Below are 20,116 nucleotides of genomic sequence, written 5' to 3' on the forward strand. Positions count from 1 at the left end.
TGATTGGTTTTTCTCACTGCCACATTCCTGGAATGTACAAGGCATACCAATAGGTACGTGTTGAATGACTGAACGAATGAATGGATGAACTTGTGGCACTCGGATACTTTCTGCCATTTGCCAGCTGGGGTTTGCAGGGTAGCATTTTTATACTAAAAAAAAAAAAGAGGGCTGGGTATATGATGGCTCACACCTGTAATCCCAGAGCTTTGAGAGGCTGAAGTGGGAGGATGGCTTGAGGTCAGAGTTCAAGACCAGCCAAGGCAATCTAGTGAGACCCCCAACTCTTAAAAAAGAAAAAAGAAAAAATAGCTGGGCATGGTGGTGCATGCTTGTAGTTCCAGGTACTGGGGAGGCCAAGGTGGGAGGATCACTTGAGCTCAGGAGTTCGAGGCTGCAGTGAGCTTTGATAGTACCACTGTATTTCAGTCTGAGTGACAGAGCGAGAATGGGCCAGAGAGAGAGAGAGAAAGAGAGTTCTATCCTTATTCTCTTCCCCTTTGACATAGAAACAGGCAGAGAGACAAAGCAGAGCTGCCTAGCAGAGAGAAAAACTGACTGCAGGTAGGGGCCCTGGGCTGCAGCAAGAAATAGTCCCTAGAGATCTGTGCAGACAAATCAAGAAAGGAGAAATCACAACATGACAATGAGTTCCTCAGTTACATTTCTGAGCACCACCAAATGCCAGGGATAACGCTGGGTGCTGTGCAGTCAACGATAAAGAAGATACGGTCCTACCCCTAAAAAGCGACAGTGGGAGGCATGTGAACAGGTCACTACTGTCCATAGGATCAAACTGCAACTGCCTTCCAGCATGGATGCTTCCGGAAAATAGAGGAGGGGAACTTGCCGCTGCTTGGAGGAACAGGAGCAGGGAACGCTGGAGGCTCCAAGTAAAGAATGAGTAGGTGTGTCCCAGGCAGGAAAGGGATGGGAGGTGAATGGTAATGTGAAGGGAGCAATTGCAAAGGCTGAAGTCCAGATGAGGTCAAATATGCTTGGGGAGAGGCAAGGGTGTGTGTGTGTGTGTATGTGTGTGTGTGTGTGTGTGTGTGTGAGATGGTTAACATAAGAAAAGATGTTTAAGAACCAAGAAGCCTCTAGATTGTGACAGGTTTTTTCTTCCATGCCAAGGACTGTGGTCTACAAAGAATGCAGGGTGCAGAGGTGGGGGCTATGGATGTGGTCAGGGGTATAGGAAGCTAGACAAAGGATAAGCTGTGATGATTTTATAATGACTCAGGAAAGAAAGCCCCTAAACTGTCACAATGGCAGTCAGCACCTCACCCTAAAAGAATGTGGGAAGACAATGTATGGACCAAGAGGCATTGGAGAAATTTGATTGGAAAGATTAGCTGCAGAAGAGCTGACTCCTAGCAATGTAGAAAGAGGAAGCTCGAGGCAGGCATGGTGAGTCACATCACGGGACAATGAGGTCTGAGCCTTGGAGGAAGAGGAAGAGGAGTAATGAGAAAACCACAGGTGGGACCAGTAATCACAAAGGGAAATAGCAAAGCATTTGTAAGCTCTGGAATCCTACCCAGTGAGGCTGCTTTGAGGAATAGTATTTAGGGAACACTGGTAAGTAGCCAAACCCAGAATCAGCCATTTCAAAGCCAGATGGACGGACAGGCTCCTTCAGGAAAGGTCTGCTGGGAAGGCACAGGGCAGATGCCATGTGCTCTCTTCATCCTCACTGCCCAGCCAGCAGGGCAAGCCACAGTGCTTGAGTTCCTCCACCCCATTTCTCCTACAAATGAACACTCGCATGCTGACTTTTATCTACATCCAATACAAAACCAAAAGCCACAGTATAAAACTTACAGTTTATAGACTCTTTTTTTTTTGGAGACATACTCTCACTGTCACCCAGGCTGGAGTGCAGTGGCTCTATCACTCTATCACGGCTCACGGCAACCTCTGCCTTCTGGGCTCAAGCGATCCTCCCACCTCAGTCTCCTGAGTAGCTGGGACTATGGGTGCACACCACCACACCTGGCTAATTTTTTTATTTTTTGTAGAGAAAATAAAACACGGGGTTTTGCCGTGTTGGCCAGGCTGGTCTCGAACTCCTGACCTCAAGTGATCCTCTTGCCTCGGTCGCCTAAAGTGCTAGGATTACAGGCATAAGCCACTGCACCCAGCCAGTTTATGGACTATTTTAGTTGAGTTTTGTCAGTTCTCTAGGAGCATGGTCAGTTTCACTGGCAAGAAGCAAAGGAGGATCTAGCTGCTTAAGAAACTAAGCACTGGCCAGGCGTGGTGGCTCACGGCTGTAATCCTAGCACTTTGGGAGGCTGAGGCAGGCGGATAACCTGAGGTCAGGAGTTCAAGACCAGCCTGGCCAACATAGTGAAACCCCATCTCTATTAAAAATACAAAAAAATTAGCTGGGTGTAGTAGTGCGCAGCCGTAATCCCAGCTACTCAGGAGGCTAAGGCAGGAGAATTGCTTGAACCTGGGAGGAGAAGGTTGTGGTGAGTTGAGATTGCACCCCTGCACTCCATCCTGGGTGACAGAGCGAGACTTTGTCTCAAAAAAACAAAAACCAAACCAAACCAAACCAAAACAAAAAAACAAGAAACAAATCACTGTGTTTTTGGATAGTATTCTTGTATTCTCTGAGTATTTGGATATCTTTCCCACTTGGAAGTTGCAGATCTCTGTATGGTACAAAATCTCTATCGACTAGTTTACAACTTTAGGAACAGGAAGGTAAATGAACTAAATTGTTGTGGATGACAAAAGCCATATTTTCCACAATAAAGTAAGGAAGGAACCACAAACAAATACCAGCTTATAATTTCTCCATCAAATGACAGACACACTCCACCCTGTCTAGGCAAAAGACGGCCATAAGCTGTCCCTTAGGGCTCACCGAAAATATATCCTAGTCTTGGATGCAGATATAATGTTCTATAAATACTCTCCCTGTTTGCACATTTGCTTAATGTTTTTCTTCTGCTGTCTGTGTGTGCCTGTTTAATCAGTCTCCAGAAGACAGATGATCTCTCATTCTGACTTTATTTAACATTTAGAAGGTTATTAAATGCTTAAAATTTTTTTGATGAACATTATGCAAATTGACACATTGACTTCTCAAACTACAAGGAAACTATCCCAATATTTTCTCAGTGGTTGGGTGGTTGATGCAATGGAAAAGAAAAAGAAAAACAAAACAAAAAAAACACCAAAAGGCATCCCGTATACTCAGGATCTAGGCTTATTTCTGGCATTAACTTGTTGCATTAATGACTTGGGTGGAATATAAGTCATTAATTTATTAATTTATTAATAAATAAATAGTTTTCCCAATTAACGGCAATAAATGAGCAATAGACAAAGAACATTATGGAGTGATTATTGTGTTGCCCTTTTTGTTCCGAAAAGGATGCAATTGTCATTCACTGACATAATCTTGGTAATTCTTATATCTTTTCTAAAACTTGTTCAAGATAAAAGCTTTTTATGATCATTTTTGAAAATTAAAGAATTTTAGAAATTCTTAGAAATTGGTGATATAATCCACTGGGTCAAAGGCAAAGTCATCTGTCTTTTCTTCCTTCGCCTCCCCCAACCGACCTTCTCTACCTTAATGTTCCAGGACTCCCTGGAGACCCAGATGTAGTAGAGCCCCTGGGCTCTCTCATCTGCTCCCAGTGATAGACCCTAATCCCTGTTCACAGCTAGAAGACTCTATTACATCTTGCCACCTGCCATTCTTCACAAACCTTCCCTGTTCCCAACAAGGTAAGAATGGCTAGGATCATGACTTTATCTGCAGAACCCTTTCTGAAAGGCTAGGTAACACTTATGAAATATCAGAGCTAACATTTGTCCACTTATACGACTTTATGTCTATAAAATTCATTTCAGTATTATGAGTGAGGATGCACCATTTATTTCAGCAGCACCTCCACTTCCATAGCCAGCTGGCTTCTTGCACCTTGATGGGATCACATCCCCGCAAAGTTAGCATCATTGAGCCTTCCAGTAATATAATTAAGCAAAGTTGGAGAGGGGGAAATACAAAGACAAAATCTCTTATTCTAGAAAAGTCTCCTTGCCCAATGCAGTAGCTTATGCCTATAATCCCAGGGCTTGGGGAGGCCAAGGCAGGAGGATCGTTTGAGGCCAGGAGTTCGAGACCAGCCTGGGAAACATAGCAAGATCCCATCTCTCCAGAAAAAAGAGTCTCCCATACTTTTTGAGAGTAGGTGCTTCATAGATATTAACTAGTTTGCTACTCTGAATGTCAGTTATAAATAAAGCAACCAAGGTTCAGAGAGACTCAGTAATTCACCCAAGGCCACATAAGCAGTAGCAGAGCTGGTTAGACGACCAAACCCAGGGCAAGATGGCGCCCCCCTCCCCTCTCTGTTGGCCATACCAGGTTGCACCACGCAGATCCACGTCAGGAGGCAGGGACTCCAGCCTTGGTGCAGCAGCTGAGACCAGGGCGAGGTCCCTCAATGCCTGTAAGCTCTTCTTTATTTGCAAAAATGATCTAGATACTCCCTTTGATTCCTAAAGCACCATTTCTCTAAAATGTTTGATTGGCTGGATAACCCCCAGATCACACATGCACGTGGTTTGTAGACTGCACCAGGCATTGACTGTGATGGGCAGCCCTGCAGCCATGGCTGCAGCCCTTGCTAACAGTAGCCCTTGCTACAACTGCCTTCTGTATATGGTTCTCCCCTCCTGCCAAGACCTGCAGGCTACATCTGTGCTACTGGTCACTCTGCAGTTCTTCTGTTACAAAACACTCAAGCAGCCCAATAAAAGGGGATTGAGAAGGCCGAACACTGCTCCCCATTGTGCTCCATCAGTGTCTGCTTCATGTCCTCATCACCCTCCCCTCTCTCCTTCTCTCCCTCTTTGGGCAACAGAGAAATAAATATCAGATACTTATCGGTGCTGGCCAGTAGGAGTAGGGAGATAGGCAGAGCTAGACTCTCCGGCTATTGGTAGGTATGTCACCTAGCTCTGGAGGACCCACACTGTCTGGCTTCCTAGTTTGGGTTTGTCATATCTATATACTTCATCTATATACTTCTTCCCAGGCATGTGGCGAGAGCGTAATTGTGCAGTTTCTGGTTATGAATGGCACAGCCCGGCAACTTGCCGATTATTATTTCCATTCCCTGTCACGCATTATCAATCTAATTCCCCATTACATGCCTTTTTTTTTTTTTATGCATTACCCATACAGCAAGGACAAAGAAAGGCAAAAGCTCTGCAAAGAAGACTGCATCACTAAAGAACAGGCTAATCCCACAGGAAATTGTGGAGTGATAGCTTCAAATGTGCAGGGAGAGGTTTTGGCTAATTTGAAGTGAAAAATATCATTAAAAGGGTTGGGATTCTGCATTAGGACCAGGACTCCAGACTTTAAGGTTGATAATGTATTGCTAACTGAGCAAGAGGAGCCACACTACAGTACAGACGAAGAAAAGTTTTGACACAGGTGGGCTTAACAAGCGACACTGCTTTAGACCACTGGGGTTTTCCAGATTTCTTTCTTTTTATCCTTTCCTTTTATTTTTTAGAGACAGGGTCTCCCTCTGTTGCCCAGGCTGGAGTGCAATGGTGCAATCACAGCTCACTGCAACCTCAATTTCTGGACTCAAGCAATCCTCCTGTTTTAGCCTCCTGGAGTAGCTGGGACCACAGGCACATGTCACCATGCTTGGCTGGTTTTTCAGGTTTCTGAAGTCTAAACAGATCCACGTTGGAATGTGGTCTGATACATTCACTTAGCGATTTGCTTATACAACCAGGGTCCGGGGAGTGCTCAACACGAGCAGCGGGTTAATGTAGTGAGTATATGCAAACAAAACGTATGCAGTAGCCATGGATCGGCAGATAATTGCTGAGAAGGCAGGAGCAAAAAGGAACATGTGAATGTAAGTCGGAGTTTGGGGCAAAGAGTATGGATGTACCAACACTCTTGACCACAGACAGTAAGTTTTTTCTTGTATTGCATCATTGAATGGCCGGAGCTCCACCTTTAAAACAAAAAGCCAGAAAATACCACACAGCATAGAGATCGCCCTTCCTAACAAGCTAGAGCCTACGAGCAACTTCTCTGATTTAGAATTAATTATGCTTGTACCTCTGTAGAGAGGTTACTCATTTGGTTCAAACTGAGACTACCACTCATTTCTTTTTGATTATTTGGTAGTTAATAAGGCCACTGAACAGAACCCGATCCCCCATAGTCCTCCATTACTTTCCAACAATTGTGGCTTTTATTCTTAGCAGTGATTTCCATCCTCAAGTAGAATATGAAGAATGTTTATCTTTGGGAAGAAAATGCCCAATTTCCACTGATATAGTTAAGAACTGAGGCCGGGCGCAGTGGCTGACGCCTGTAATCCCAGCACTTTGGGAGGCTGAGGCAGGTGGATCACATGGTCAGGAGATCGAGACCATCGTGGCCAACATGGTGAAACCCTGTCTGTACTAAAAATACAAAAATTAGCTGGGCATAGTGGCACGTGCCTGTCATCCCAGCTACTCAGGAGGCTGAGGCAGGAGAATGGCTTGAACCAGGGAGGCGGAGGTTGCAGTGAGCCAAGATCGCACCACTGCACTCCAGCCTGGGTGACAGAGCAAGAATCCATCTCGAAACAAAACAAAAACAAAAAACAAACAAACAAAAAAAACTGAACACACTCTCACACTCATTAGCTCCCCAAATAAGCATTAGTGCAGTGTACTAAACAGTAGCACCAGCTCTGATCACCTTCTGTAAAAGTAAGGAGGAACAGTGATAGGGATTTTTAGAATAATGCCACTGGTGGTAGAGCTGGTTACTTCCAATGTAAGGGTGTGTCTGAATCATTCCTTATAAGAGAAGGACATACTGATTCCATGGGACATCAGAAAGAGTGGCAGCTGATGGATTTAGGGAACTAAAATGAAACTGCTGTGGAGGGAATTTTTGATAAGCTGGATTTATGCTGATTCGGAAAACTTCTTGCAGAAGAGAGCAGTGAAACCGTCTGGCCTTTGTGTGCAATCATGACTCCAAAGCCCACAGTTCCAAGGGCTATTGTACCACCTCTGGAGATGAAATGTTCTGGGAAAAACAAAAACTAAACAATGGAAAATACTACTGATGTACTCCAGTCTGATTACGGCTAGAATGAACACCTCAAGATAAAATCCAGCACGCCTTTCCCCACAAGATGAGATTTTTAGTAGCCACTTTTCCAACATTCTCTGACTCTGATTTTGCTATTGGGGGAAAACCCCAGATGTCTACATACCCTCCACAACTGATGCGATGATCCCTTTACTTCCTTTTCTTAGTCAATGCCTAACTTTTCAGAGACATCCAACATCTATTTTGTTGTTGTTGTTCCTTTCATGGCATTTCCAGAGAGAAGCAGACAGTGCAGAATCAGAAATGGGCAAGGTGGGTGAACCGATAAAAATGCAGTGTCCTGGGGAGGTCATGAGGGCACATGGGCCTGAGTTACCTGCTGATCCTGTTAAGGTAAGAAAGCTCCCATTTTAGCTCAAGAGGAATATAGTTTAGCTCAAGAGGAATTAGGGTTTAGACTGAAGAATCATTAGAAGATCATTACTCTATTGCTGTCTTATGAGGTCCCAGAAATTGCTTCTAAGATGCTGAGATTTTTCACAACAAACAAACCAAACACGAGAAATTCTGCCACAAATGTTATCATATCAGGTGCTATCCAAAAAATAAGACATATGAATGGAAGTCGCTGCTGACCCCAGACTCAGGCATTCTAATACTCTATGGAGAGTAGTTTAAAAGAACTTCATAAGCTGGTTAACTGTTAGATGTCTATTTCTCATTTTGACGTATTGAACTAGGAATTCTCCAAAAGTTACACTGTTCCTTTTTTTTAAATATGCAAAAATATCTAAGTACAAAGCTTTAGATTGTAAATTGCCCATTATCCTTTCATTCAGTGTGATGCATCAGGCTAAACGCAAGTCTTATGAGGGGTAAGTATATGGCTTGCTGGACACGTGAATTGAACTACAAGCATGCTGCACGCACGTGTGGATGCAAACACACACACACACCAGCATAAACAATGTGAACCCAGGTGATATATTTGTGCAGTAAAGGCAGTAACGATTTTTGATGCTGGTCTCACCTAACACTTACTTAAAGACAAAGGTAGCCTGGCAAGTCCCCTCAATATGAGATCTCCTGAACCTTCCATATCCCTTTCTTTCACATCACAAACCAATTCCACTTTTTCCATCCACTCCTTAAGGTAGACTCAGGAGCTCTCTCCTTGGCAACTCTTGCATAACTGCTGTTCCACAGAGCTCTTTCCCCAAGTTCCAGAACCAAGCAAAGAATCATTGGGTGTCTTTGCCTTTGACCTCAGGCTATAACTTTGCTGTGACAATAACAGCCAGCGCTGTGCACATCTGGGATGCTGTTCTCATGGATTATGAAAGCAGCAACTCACTGAACCTCAAGGGGGTCTCAGTTTCCCCAAATGACAAGATCATGCTAATGACACCAGCCACCTGCCAGGCTATCAGGGGACTTGATAACAATGTCTACAAATTACAAGGAGACTCTGTGCCATAAATATCAAGTCTTATTAATAAAATGAGTTCAAGACAAATGCCAAAAACAATACAGCAACAGCAGCGGCAGATCACACTCGGTCAGAACAAAAGAGGGTGGAGAGATTTTCTGATCCTTATTCCTATTAAAACAATTCCCCTTTAATGAAAGAATAAAATTTAATTTTTCCTTCTACCCACACAACTTTATACACCAGTCATTACTTCTTTCCAACTTATCTGGAGGCAACATTGTATTCACTAGCTGGGCAATATAACATTGATTGCAAAGCATGTCCAAATACTGCCTCCAACTTAATTAATTGCAGCTATTTAACTTCTGGGGACCAAGTGGATTCAAACTTGTTTGCCACAGGGCCCTCATTCCTGCTGTACCCTAAATAAACCCAAACTTCATTTGCAACAGAATAGATCTAACAGAAGACAATGTACAAATTGGCTCATCTCCTAACCTTCTAGGTTGCAAGAGACACCACTTTGAGAACCAAACCAGATTTCTGTTGATTCCAGGCTTTGGTCTTCTGGCCCTGTCCAAGTCACACTTCAACAGAAATAGGGCTTAATGCTATGAATGGGCTTGATGCAATTTAAAGACCAAAACCAAAACAATGAAATGTGTCTTCCTCTCCCCAACTGCTGTCCCCCATGCAAAAGCACTTTGCTGCACATTTGAAGGATGGCATACACAGCTAAGTTTCATGAAGTCTAAGGGACAGGTTACTGTATCCAGTTCCTAAGGGACTTTCCCTAGGGCCAGCAGTGGCTTCCCGGGATGAAGTCAGCAGTTTGTCCCGGGCTGTCTGAGCGGTGCTTTCCCACAGATCAGTCATGCTGATGAAGAGGACAACTTACGGATGTGGAGGTGGAAGGGGGGTACCGGCAGTTGAACCCTCGATCAGGTCAAGGCAGATGTATTCCCAATAGAACAGGCTGTCACCACTGACCGGCTCAGACTTAGAAACGTGCCTATCTAGGTTTTCAGAGCAAGCCCTTTCATCGCTATCTGTGAGGATTCAAACTGAAAGAAGCCAGAAACAGCAGTAGCAGCGTCTCCATTGGGATGCTCCATTCATAGGGGAGCCAGAGCCGCATCCATTCATGGTGGGGTCAGGGAGTCCTTTGCGGGCATTGGTTCTCGTTTCTCAGCAAGCTGCACTTGCCGGGGGGCTGGCATGGCTGCATCGTTCAGAATGAGGATGTCTATTAAGAAGCCGCCGCCAGAGCTATTATTAGCACAGCCATCCCTTGGAAATTTCGCAGAATACGCCTGAATCTACGAGCACTTACTCTGTTAACAGGATACTGGAGAAAAAGGCACCAAGTCGCTCGTTACACACAGGCAGCCCACACAGCTTTCTCAGTGCAGCACCGGGAATCTTTTCTGAATTCAACGTGCACCAACATTTGAGCAGCTGCTTCCAATGTAGAAGCACTGCGTTTAGCCAATTTTAAATGAGCACGTACTAAAGGGGGTTCCCTTCTGTTCTCCTCCCCTTCCCAGCGTCCGTTTTCTCTGCATCAAACTTGCTGCAGCCATTTGGAACGTAAAAAGCAGTCCATCTTGGCAGCCCCGGGCAGCGGCGATCGGCTGCCGGCCCCCGCCACTCTTGTCTGAAACGCCCTGTCCTGCACCCAAAGGAAAGGGCTCCCCTGTCACTCTCAAAAAATGGTTTTAAAAAAAGCCCACCCAGCTCTGCCTAAAGCCATGTCCTTTGCTATCTCCCTGGGTAGATTCAGACAGCGTGGGACTGAGGTGCCTAAGGAAAGTATGAGTGTGTGCCGGGGGGAGGGTTGCAGAAGAACGCACAGTATGTGCCCCACGTGGGGTTTGTATTTAAAAACTGTAACATACGCGAAATAAACGATTCCAGGCCCCCAGTAAAGAAGCAGCGGCGCGTCCCTTTCCCCCGGCCCAATGTGAAAACACGGAAGGCGAAGGGCTGCCGTCAGTCGCCTCCCTGCCACCGCGACCGGGAAACAAAGACACATTACCTTTTATTTTTTGCGCTTCCAAGGGAGCCGAGGAACTTCAGGCTGGAAGCGGCTGGTCCTCCGGAACGGGCGTCCCATTCGCCCGGGCGCAGGCCCTTGGCCTACTAGGCGGCCTTGGCGCCCGCAGCTGGCGCGCCCCCGCCCCGTCCCCGCCGCCGCCCCTGCCGCGGGGCCTCGGCGTCAGCCCATCGCCCGCTCGCGCCTCTCGCGCCGAGCCTGGCCGGGCGCCAGGGAGCCCCGCCGCCGGCCCGCCCCTCGCCCGCGCCCGGCCCGCCGCATGGTGCGCCCCGCGCGCCCCGGGCCAGCCCCCTGCGCGCCGCTAGGTCGGGTGCAAGGCGGGCACCGCGCGCCACCGCCGCCGCCACCGCCCGCCGCGGGGCCTCCGAGAGCCGCCCGATCCTGGACAACAATGCGCGCCCCCGCCCCCGTAGAAAGCCGGGGACGCCCTCAGTCGCCCCCAGAGCTGGCTCGGCTTCCCAGTCCCTCTCCGCGGCACCCGCAGGCGAGACAAAGTTCGCTCCCGGATGAGGCTGCGCGCGTCCGAAGCGTGCGGGATGCCCAGCACGGAGGTCCCCAAGCGGGGGACCCCTGGTTACCCCACAAAACCCACCCAAAGCCAACGCGCGAGGCCCTTTCCTACCCTGAGAGCCCGGAGACAGCAGCTCCCTTGGCTGAAGGCGCAGCTCTTACCCCTCGATCTAGTCCAATTGTATTGAATTTTAATCTCCCCTCAACTCTTCAATGGAAGTTGCTGCAGGATAACCGAGGCATGGGGCTATTGTCAAGGCTTCGCGACAATGACTGGGAGAGGGAGACTTCCACTGGGAGAGACCCGGGGGAGGAAAACGGGCTGACACGTTCTCTTTCCAAAAAAAGAGAAACAAACTCTGGGAAGATTCCCCACCCAGAACAATAAGTCAATTCACAGGATATGTCTAAATGTTCATTGCTTGAGGAGCTCTATTTGCTCCTAGACACATTCTTTTTTTTTTTTTTTTTTCATGAATTGTCAAAACATGGTGATAAAATAAAAGGGGATGCTGGCAAGAGCCTCCACTTAGCAAAAGTCGACTTGTTTCTGGGGTAAAATCTTTCTCCAGAACCCGTGCGTCTCTTGAATTTCCAACCTGCACCCATCCTCTCTTCAGGGGAGAGACCGCTTTTCCTCCCACCATGGTCGATCTAGTACTTGGTAGATCTAGAAACATCATTTCCAGGAGACCGGTCGGCTCTGAGGACTTATAAACTTTGTAATAAAAAGAAATTGCTCACATCCTATCTTCCAGCTGACAGAAAATTTTACCTTTTTACTGTCATAGGTCCTGTGTTGTTTTCTAAACAACACTGGTAAAAATTTTTATCAGTTCAAAAGGCCTCACAATCAATAGAAAGGGAACTGGGCATACAGTTAGCATTGGAGAAAAAGTTGAACGCTGGTGTTAAGGAGTACCTGTGTTGTGTGTGTGTGTTTGTTATACAGACAGAGTTTCACTCTGTCACCCGGACTGGAGTGTGGTGGTGTGATCACGGCTCATTGCAACCTCCCGCTCCTGGGCTCAAGTGATCCTCCTGCCTCAGCCTCCTAAGTAACTGGGACCACAGGCACACCCCACCACGCCCTGCTAATTTTTGTATTTTTTGTAGAGACAGGATTTTGTCATGTTGCCCAGGCTGGTCTTAACTACCTGTCTGATTTCAAGCTGACTGGAGACTTGATGATCTGAAGCCGGGTTTGAATGGGATTCTCAGGTACCTCTCTCTAAAGTCTATGAGGCTTATTCCAATGCAAAACCCCATTTTTTGGTAATGCAATTGGAGCCCATCTCCTTGTGTTCTGAGGTCCTCAGAGGGAATATTGTTTCTTTGCACTCAGACTAGTTCTAGTCCTGATTTGTTTTGACTGCAATACCTAGTAATGGACAATGAGGAAATGTTCAGACCTACAACATTTTTTTGTTTGTTTGTTTGTTTGAGACAGAGTCCAGCTCTGTCCCTCAGGCTGTAGTGCAGTGGCACAATCTCGTCTCACTGCAACCTCCCCTCCTGGGTTCAAGCGATTCTTCTGCCTCAGCCTCCTGAGTAACTGGGATTACAGGCACCCGCCACCATGCCCAGCTAATTTTTTAGTATTTTTTAGTACAGGCAGGGTTTTGCCATGTTGGCCAGGCTGGTCTTGAACTCCTCACCTCAGGTGATCCACCTGCCTGGCCAAAGTGTTGGGATTACAGACATGAGCCACCAACTCAGACATACATTTCTCTTCCAATATTTTGTTTTCAACCTCACAGGAGTTGTTGAATTGTATCCACATCTACACCTACTGCTTTCTGCCTAGGCCACTTACATCTTCTGTATGTCCTAAACTGAACTTGCCTCACTGGCCAATCCTGCCTCTAGGCTCCCACTCTTAGTAAACAGCAGGCTCCCTCCTCCTCCCCAAAGCCAGAAACAGGGATAGAGATTTCCCTCCCTCCTTTCTCTCATTCCTCACGTTCACCTGATCACGAAGCCTGTCCTCATAACTACCTCTTGAAAGGTCATGAGGGCAGCCCCTTATCCCAACAGTGCCTGGAGCTGAGTGAGCAACTGCTGTCCCCAGGCACGCTCAGGCCACATCATCTTTCACCAGGATGTCTCTAGTAGCCTTGTGAATGGGTGCTGATCTTATCTCTCTCAGATAAGCCTTCTCCACTCCAGCTGGAGCAATTCTCCTAAATCCCAGGTCTGATCCCGTAACTTCTGTTTCAAATCCGTTCAGGGCTTCCCTGGCTTTAGGGACAAAAAGCCCGTATTCTGTCTGATGGCTATAAGGTCCTGAGTACCAGGCCACCCTGGCCATCCAGTCTTATCTTTTGCCAGCCGGCCCCACCCAAAACCATGTCAGCCCCTACCCTCCGGCTACAGAACCCTCCTCCAGGGCTCTGTATGTTCCAGGTCACGCATCCACCCGTCACCCAGCAGCCCAGGCTGGAGAAAGAGCTCAGATCACATCACTGCTCTGCTTAACGACTGCGGGTGGCTTCTCACTGCTCCTGCCACATCCTATTTGTCTTCATCACGTATTATTCACATTTTCTGCTTCCCCTGTTTGGAAGGCCAGGCCCTGCTCCTTACCCCACTCTTTGGGTAGCTGGCTCCTGGTCGTCTTTCAGGTTCTGGCAAAAACGCTCCCTCTTAGATAACCTTCAGTGATCAGCACATGGGGAGTGGTTTTCCCCCAGGTGCTTAAGGTATTTTTTTTCTTAACACTTAGCCTCTATTTTTTTCTTAACACTTAGCCACCATCAGGATTCACTGCCCTGTGTGATGGACACAGACTGAGGTCATTCTGCCTGGGCTTGAATCTTGCCTGGGCCACCTACTAACTATGTAAGCTTAGGCAAGTTTCTTGACCTGTCTGTGCCTCAGTTGAGAACATTCATCTATGAAATGGGGACAATAATATTGCCTACCTTGTAGGGCTGTTATGAGGATTAAATGAGTTAATATATGTAAAGCACTTAGAATAGGGTCTGGCTGAATAAGAATAATCCTTGTGGGACTTTTTCTTTTTTCACTTTTATTTAAGTTCAGGGGTACACGTGCAGGTTTGTTGCATAGGTAAACTAGTGTTATGGAGGTTTGTTGTACAAATTATTTTGTCATGGAGGTATTACCCATTCGTTATTTTTCCAGATCCTGTCCCTCCTCTTACCCTCCACCCTGTGATAAGCTGCATTGTGTGTTGTTCCCCTCTATGTGTCCATGTGTTCTCATCGTTTAGCTCCCATTTATAAATGAGAACATGCATAATTTGGTTTCCTCCTGTGTTAGTCTGCTAAGGATAATGGCCTCCAGCTCCATGCATGTCCCTGCAAAGGACATGATCTCATTCTTTTTTAAGGCTGCACAGTATTCTGTGGTGTGTATGTGCCATGTTTTCACTGTATCCCCACAACCAGAACTAGTACCTGGCACGAGATCTCTTTACCCCTCCCAAAACCTTTTGTACTTGGGGGCCTGGACTGGAAATAAATAAGAATTGAGGGAAGAAAAGCTGTATTTGAAGAATTTGAAGTACTAACAGAAATATGTCATGGTGACCAAAACACCAAAAGCAATGGCAACAAAAGTCAAAATTGAGAAATGGGATCTAATTAAACTAAAGAACTTCTGCACAGCAAAAGAAACTATCATCAGACTGAACAGGCAACCTACAGAATGGGAGAACATTTTTGCAATCTATCCATCTGACAAAGGTCCAATATCCAAAATCTACAAGGAACTTAAACAAATTTACAAGAAAAAAAACAAGTCCATCAGAAAGTGGGCAAAGGATATGAACAGACACTTCTCAAAAGAAGACATTTATGCGGCCAAGAAACATGAAAAAAAAGCTCGTCATCACTGGTCATTAGAGAAATGCGAATCAAAACCACAATGAGATATCATCTCACACCAGTTAGAATGGCAATCATTAAAAAGTCAGGAAACAACAGGTGCTGGCGAGGCTCTGGAGAAATAGGAACACTTTTACACTGTTGGTGGGACTGTAAACTAGTTCAACCATTGTGGAAGACAGTGTGGCGATTCGTCAAGGATCTAGAACCAGAAATCCTATTTGACCCAGCAATCCCATTACTGGGTATATACCCAAAGGATTATAAATCATTTTACTATAAAGATGCATACACCTATATGTTTATTGCAGCACTATTTATAATAGCAAAGACTTGGAACCAACCCAAATGCCCATTGATGATAGACTGGATAAAGAAAATGTGGCACATATACACCATGGAATACTATGCAGCCATAAAAAAGAATGAGCTCATGTCCTTTGCAGGGACATGGATGAAGCTAGAAGCCATCACTCTCAGGAAACTAACACAGGAACAGAAAACCAAACACCGCATGTTCTCACTCAGAAGTGGGAGTTGAACAATGAGAACACATGGACGCAGGGAGGGGAATGTCACACACCGCGGCCTGTCAGGGGCTGGTGGTCAAGGAGAGGGAGAGCATTAGGACAAATACCTAATGCATATGGGGCTTAAAACCTAGATGGTGGGTTAATAGGTGCAGCAAACCACCATGGCACATGTATACCTATGTAACAAACCTGCACGTTCTGCACATATGTCTCAGAACTTGAAGTTAAAAAAAAAAAGAAATAGGTCATGGTAAAACTTGATGAATAAAATAAAACTGAAACTTAAGTTACCTGGAAATGAAAACATAAAAGAAATAGATTCCCTGTTTCACCAGTGGTTATCCTTGGAATTGACATAAAAAGCTTTGCCAGTCAAAACTCCACAATGGTCTGTTCACCGAAGAGTAGCCGATTCTACTACTGAAAATTCAGGCAGCTACTTGCAAAGGTTTAACTCGTTTATGCCTGAGGTTGCAAATTTTTGAATTTGCATGAAATTCATGTATATTACCTAGAAAAATTCAAGGAACAAGAATTTGAAGAGAGAAAAATGTTATTATGTCCCATTGTTGAGTTACACGGCATTCCAAAAACGGAACACTAGGCATAAGTGGCTATGAATCAAAGAATCTTTTGCAAAGTGTTGGTTCGCTGACCAGCCCTAACATGTAGTCGTGGCTAAAGAATTTAGAGTGCTTCCATTTTCAGCTTGAGTTTAATACTTTTCGAAGAGTCTTTCTGAAAAGAGAAACATGGCAGGCCGGTTTACAGGCCTTTGCCTTGTGTTTTGCTGTCCTTGCTGGAGAAGAGGGAAGCAGTAGAAATACTTTTCTTTTTGTTCTTTCAGTGGGTCAGCAGGATTTGGAGAGATGAACACGTGGGGTAACTCTTGCTTCTTTTACACAGACTAAAGGAACTTTATTTTGGAAAGGACTGAACTCTTAAAGAGAGGAGAGGTGCTCTGAGGTTTGGAAATGGGGGAGGTAGGAAGGAATGGAAAAGGGCGATAGCACTCCCAAAAGAAGGAATAGAGAACATCCGTACACGATGGGAAGATAACACGAGACCCTATGCCTGCTGAGTGCCTCAAGAAGGGGCAGACCACCTGATGGGACAGTGCATGGCCTGTGAGTTGCAGGCTAGATTCTAAGATATGCACCTTACAATTTAAACACATAGGTGCAGTGGCTCATACCTGTAATCCCCGCACTTTGGGACGCCAAAGTGGGTGGATCACCTGAGGCCAGGAGTTCAAGACCAGCCTGGTTAACATGGTGAAACCCTGTCTCTACTAAAAATACAAAAAATTAGCCGGGTGTGGTGGCAGGTGTCTGTGATCCCAGCTATTCGGGAGGTTGAGGCAAGAGAATTGCTTGAACCCAGGAGGCAGAGACTGCAGTGAGCCGAGATCCGCCATTGCACTCCAGCCTGGGTGACAGACAGAGACTCCAACTCGGGAAAAAAAAAAAAAAAAAAAAAAAAAGCTAAAAATGTGTCCTAGGCACAGCAAAGGATCCTGGAGTTCAGTCAAGAGGATTGGAGTCTGGCTTCGAAAGGGACTGGCAGTCCTTTTGCCCCAAGCACCTTAGTGACAGCTCTATTAGACTGATGACAAGAGGCTGGGCATGGTGGCTCATGTCTGTAATCCCAGCACTTTGGGGGGCCGAGGTGGACGGATCACCTGAGGTCAGAAGTTTGAGATCAGCCTGGTCAACACAGTGAAAAACTGTCTCTACTAAAAATGTAAAAGTCAGCTGGGTGTGGTGGGGTGTGCCTGTAGTCCCAGCTGCTCGGGAGGCTGAGACAGAAGAATTGCTTGAACCCAGGAGGTGGAGGTTGCGGTGAGCCGAGACTGCCACTGTACTCCAATCTGGGTGACAGAGCGACAGAGCGAGACTCCATCTCAAAAAAAAAAAAAAAGAAAGAAAAAAATTGATAACAAGAGACCACTTCCCTGTTTGGAGGTCCAGGGTGACCCAAGAGAGAGGGAAGAGGATGCAAATTCTTGTCATTCCAATGAGTGAGGATGTAGTCAAATTTAAATGGGTTTAGAGAAATAAATTAATGTGATTTTTTTGTGTGTATGCCCAAAGTGAGGGAGCAAAAATTCCACCTTCTCCACTAATAACAAGTGCCAGGTTCTTGGCTCCAGGATTGGAAGTCACAGCTTCTCTGACCAGGATACGGGGGACAATTAAGAGATGATGGTTCCGCTCTGATCTTTGCTAGGGTCTCACTGTTGGTGGAAACGGTCTCTCCCACTCAAGCCTTTGTGTACCTGCTGAGCTGAGGACACGAGACAAGGTAAGGGAGGACCTGAGGCTGGGTTGTGTAATCCTGTCCTTGAAGCTAATCCCACTGGGCAGTCTCAGACTCCTTTTCCAGGGTAACCTTGAATGAGCCTGTTATTGAAGCTGTTTCTCACCTTTAAAATGAGCCTGGGAGCTGGGCACCGCGGCTTACACCTGTAATCCCAGCTCTTTGGAGAACCGAGGTGGGAGGATCACTTGAAGTTAGGAATTTGAGACCAGCCTGGGCTACATAGCAAGACCCCTGTCTCTACAAAAAAATTTTAAAAATTAGCTGGGTTTCGTGGCATGCACCTGTAGTCTCAGCTACTTGGGAGGATGTGGTGGGAGGATCACTTGAGCCCAGAAGTTTGTGATTGCACCACTGCACTCCAGCCTGGGTGACAGAGCAATACCCTGTCTATAACATAAAATAAAATGAGCCTGATAATATCTATTTCCAGCCTTATGAAGACTATGGGTTCAGCACATATTGTTTCCCAAACCACATAACTGATAATAATAAACAGCTAACATTGTGGTGAGTATGTACTCTGTATTAGGCATTGCTAGAGCTTTCCAAACTTTAGTTAATTTAATCATCATGGGATTCCTATGAGGTAGAAACTGTTCTATCCCTTTTCTACAGACAAGGCGCTTGGGATTTAAAAAGGTGAAGTGGGCCAGGTGTGGTGGCTCACACCTGTAATTCCAGCACTTTTTCTGGCAGGCTGAGGAGGGAGGATGGCTTCAGTCCAGCAGTTTAAGGCTGCAGTGAGCTATGATCACACCACTGCATTCCAGCCTGGGTGACAGACCTGTCTCTATAACAAAAAAGTAGATGAAGCCACCTGCCTGAGAGCACTCTGCTGATCAGATTTGAACCCAGAGTCGTCCTTCGGAGGCTTGAGCTCTTATTGTCCTTGCTTGCCTGCCACAGGCTGTACACATGAAATACACTGGCGGCCGCAGGCAGCATGGCCGCAGAATTACTTTGTATTCACTATTAACTGTGGATGGAGTTCCCAGTTACAGCGGAAGACACCTGGGAATTGATAGTCTCCTGTGTCGTTCCATCAGTTCCTAACCTGCACCATATGGACATAGGTTTACATTCCATTGTCTGTGTTTCTAGTGAATAACACTGGCAACTTTTCCTTTCATACGTCAACCGGGTTTTAAAAATGGAGAGAGACCCCTCTGGGGCAGGTTAAAGTGCCTGGCTGGTTTCAAGTGAACCCCATTATATTTTTATACCCAATCCTCTTTGCTTCCTACTCCCAGGCCAATTAGAGGCCAATTCTGAACCACTTCAATCAAAAAGGAATAATTCTATATCCTCTCATGCATGGCCTGCGATCAAGTACTTAAAACCAGCGTCCCCGGGCTGTAGGAAGAAATTATCCAATGGCTGTGTTTTATTTTGTTATTTGTTCACAAACAGCTCTGTCATTTTGAAATAACTAAGTTTTATAGTTTTGTTGGGTTCTCATTACATTAGATAGTTGTTTATTATTTTTCCTGGCTGGGAATCATGATTTAGACTGCAACTCATGGCAACCAAAACCCAGAGCAAGGCTTTCTGAAACACAGACAAGAGTCAATCAAAACATCACAAGCTAATTAATGTACCTTGGAGCCCCTGGGAGTACCTATATTCCAGTGAGTACCACGGTGTAATATTGGTTAACATTCTAAGTACACTCGAGTACCTTTGGCTAGCTCTCTCCCAAGCCTTTTCTGTTTATTTACTCAGAAATATGTACTAATAAGAATAGGGCCAGGAGTGGTGGCTCACGCCTGTAATCCCAGGACTTTGGGAGGTTGAGGTGGGTGGATCAATTGAGGTCAGGAGTTTGAGACCAGCCTGGCCAACATGGTGAAACCCCATCTCTACTAAAAATACAAAAATTAGCCAGGCATGGTGGCAGGTGCCTGTAATCCCTGTTACTAAGGAGGCTGAGGCAGGAGAATCACTTGAGCATGGGAGGCAGAGGTTGCAGTGAGCCGAGATCACGCCACTGCACCCCAGCCTAAGCGACACAGTGAGACCCTGTCTCAAAAAAAAAAAAAAAAAAAAAAAAAAAAAAAAAAAAAAGAAAGAGAAGAGAAATACCTATTAATAAGAAAGGTTGGCCAGGTGCAGTGGCTTATGCCTGTAATCCCAGCACTCTGGGAGGCGAGGCAGGCGGATCACGAGTTCAGGAGATTGAGACCATCGTGGCTAACATGGTGAAACCCTGTCTCTACTAAAAATACAAAAATAAAAAATTAGCCAGGCATGGTGGCAGGCGCCTGTAGTCCCAGCTACTTGGGAGGCTGATGCAGGAGA

At 45.9% G+C, this 20,116-nt stretch overlaps 1 protein-coding gene across 11 annotated transcripts in view; it reads right to left on the reverse strand.

Annotated features, from left to right (window-relative positions):
- FRMD4A (FERM domain containing 4A) overlaps positions 1-20,116 on the reverse strand; it is a 692,609-nt gene that overhangs the window by 237,025 nt on the left and 435,468 nt on the right. The window contains exon 1 of one of the 11 annotated variants that reach the window (XM_037983475.2): positions 11,275-11,397. The exons of 9 other annotated variants lie outside the window; for them this stretch is intronic. The gene's annotated coding sequence lies outside the window, so the exon portion shown is untranslated. Of the gene's footprint in view, positions 1-10,584; positions 10,736-11,274; positions 11,398-20,116 lie in introns of those variants that run through there. One more of the 11 variants, XM_037983473.2, reaches the window with a different exon arrangement.

The sequence above is a fragment of the Chlorocebus sabaeus genome, chromosome 9 (genome assembly GCF_047675955.1).
Source record: "Chlorocebus sabaeus isolate Y175 chromosome 9, mChlSab1.0.hap1, whole genome shotgun sequence".
Taxonomy (NCBI): domain Eukaryota; kingdom Metazoa; phylum Chordata; class Mammalia; order Primates; family Cercopithecidae; genus Chlorocebus; species Chlorocebus sabaeus.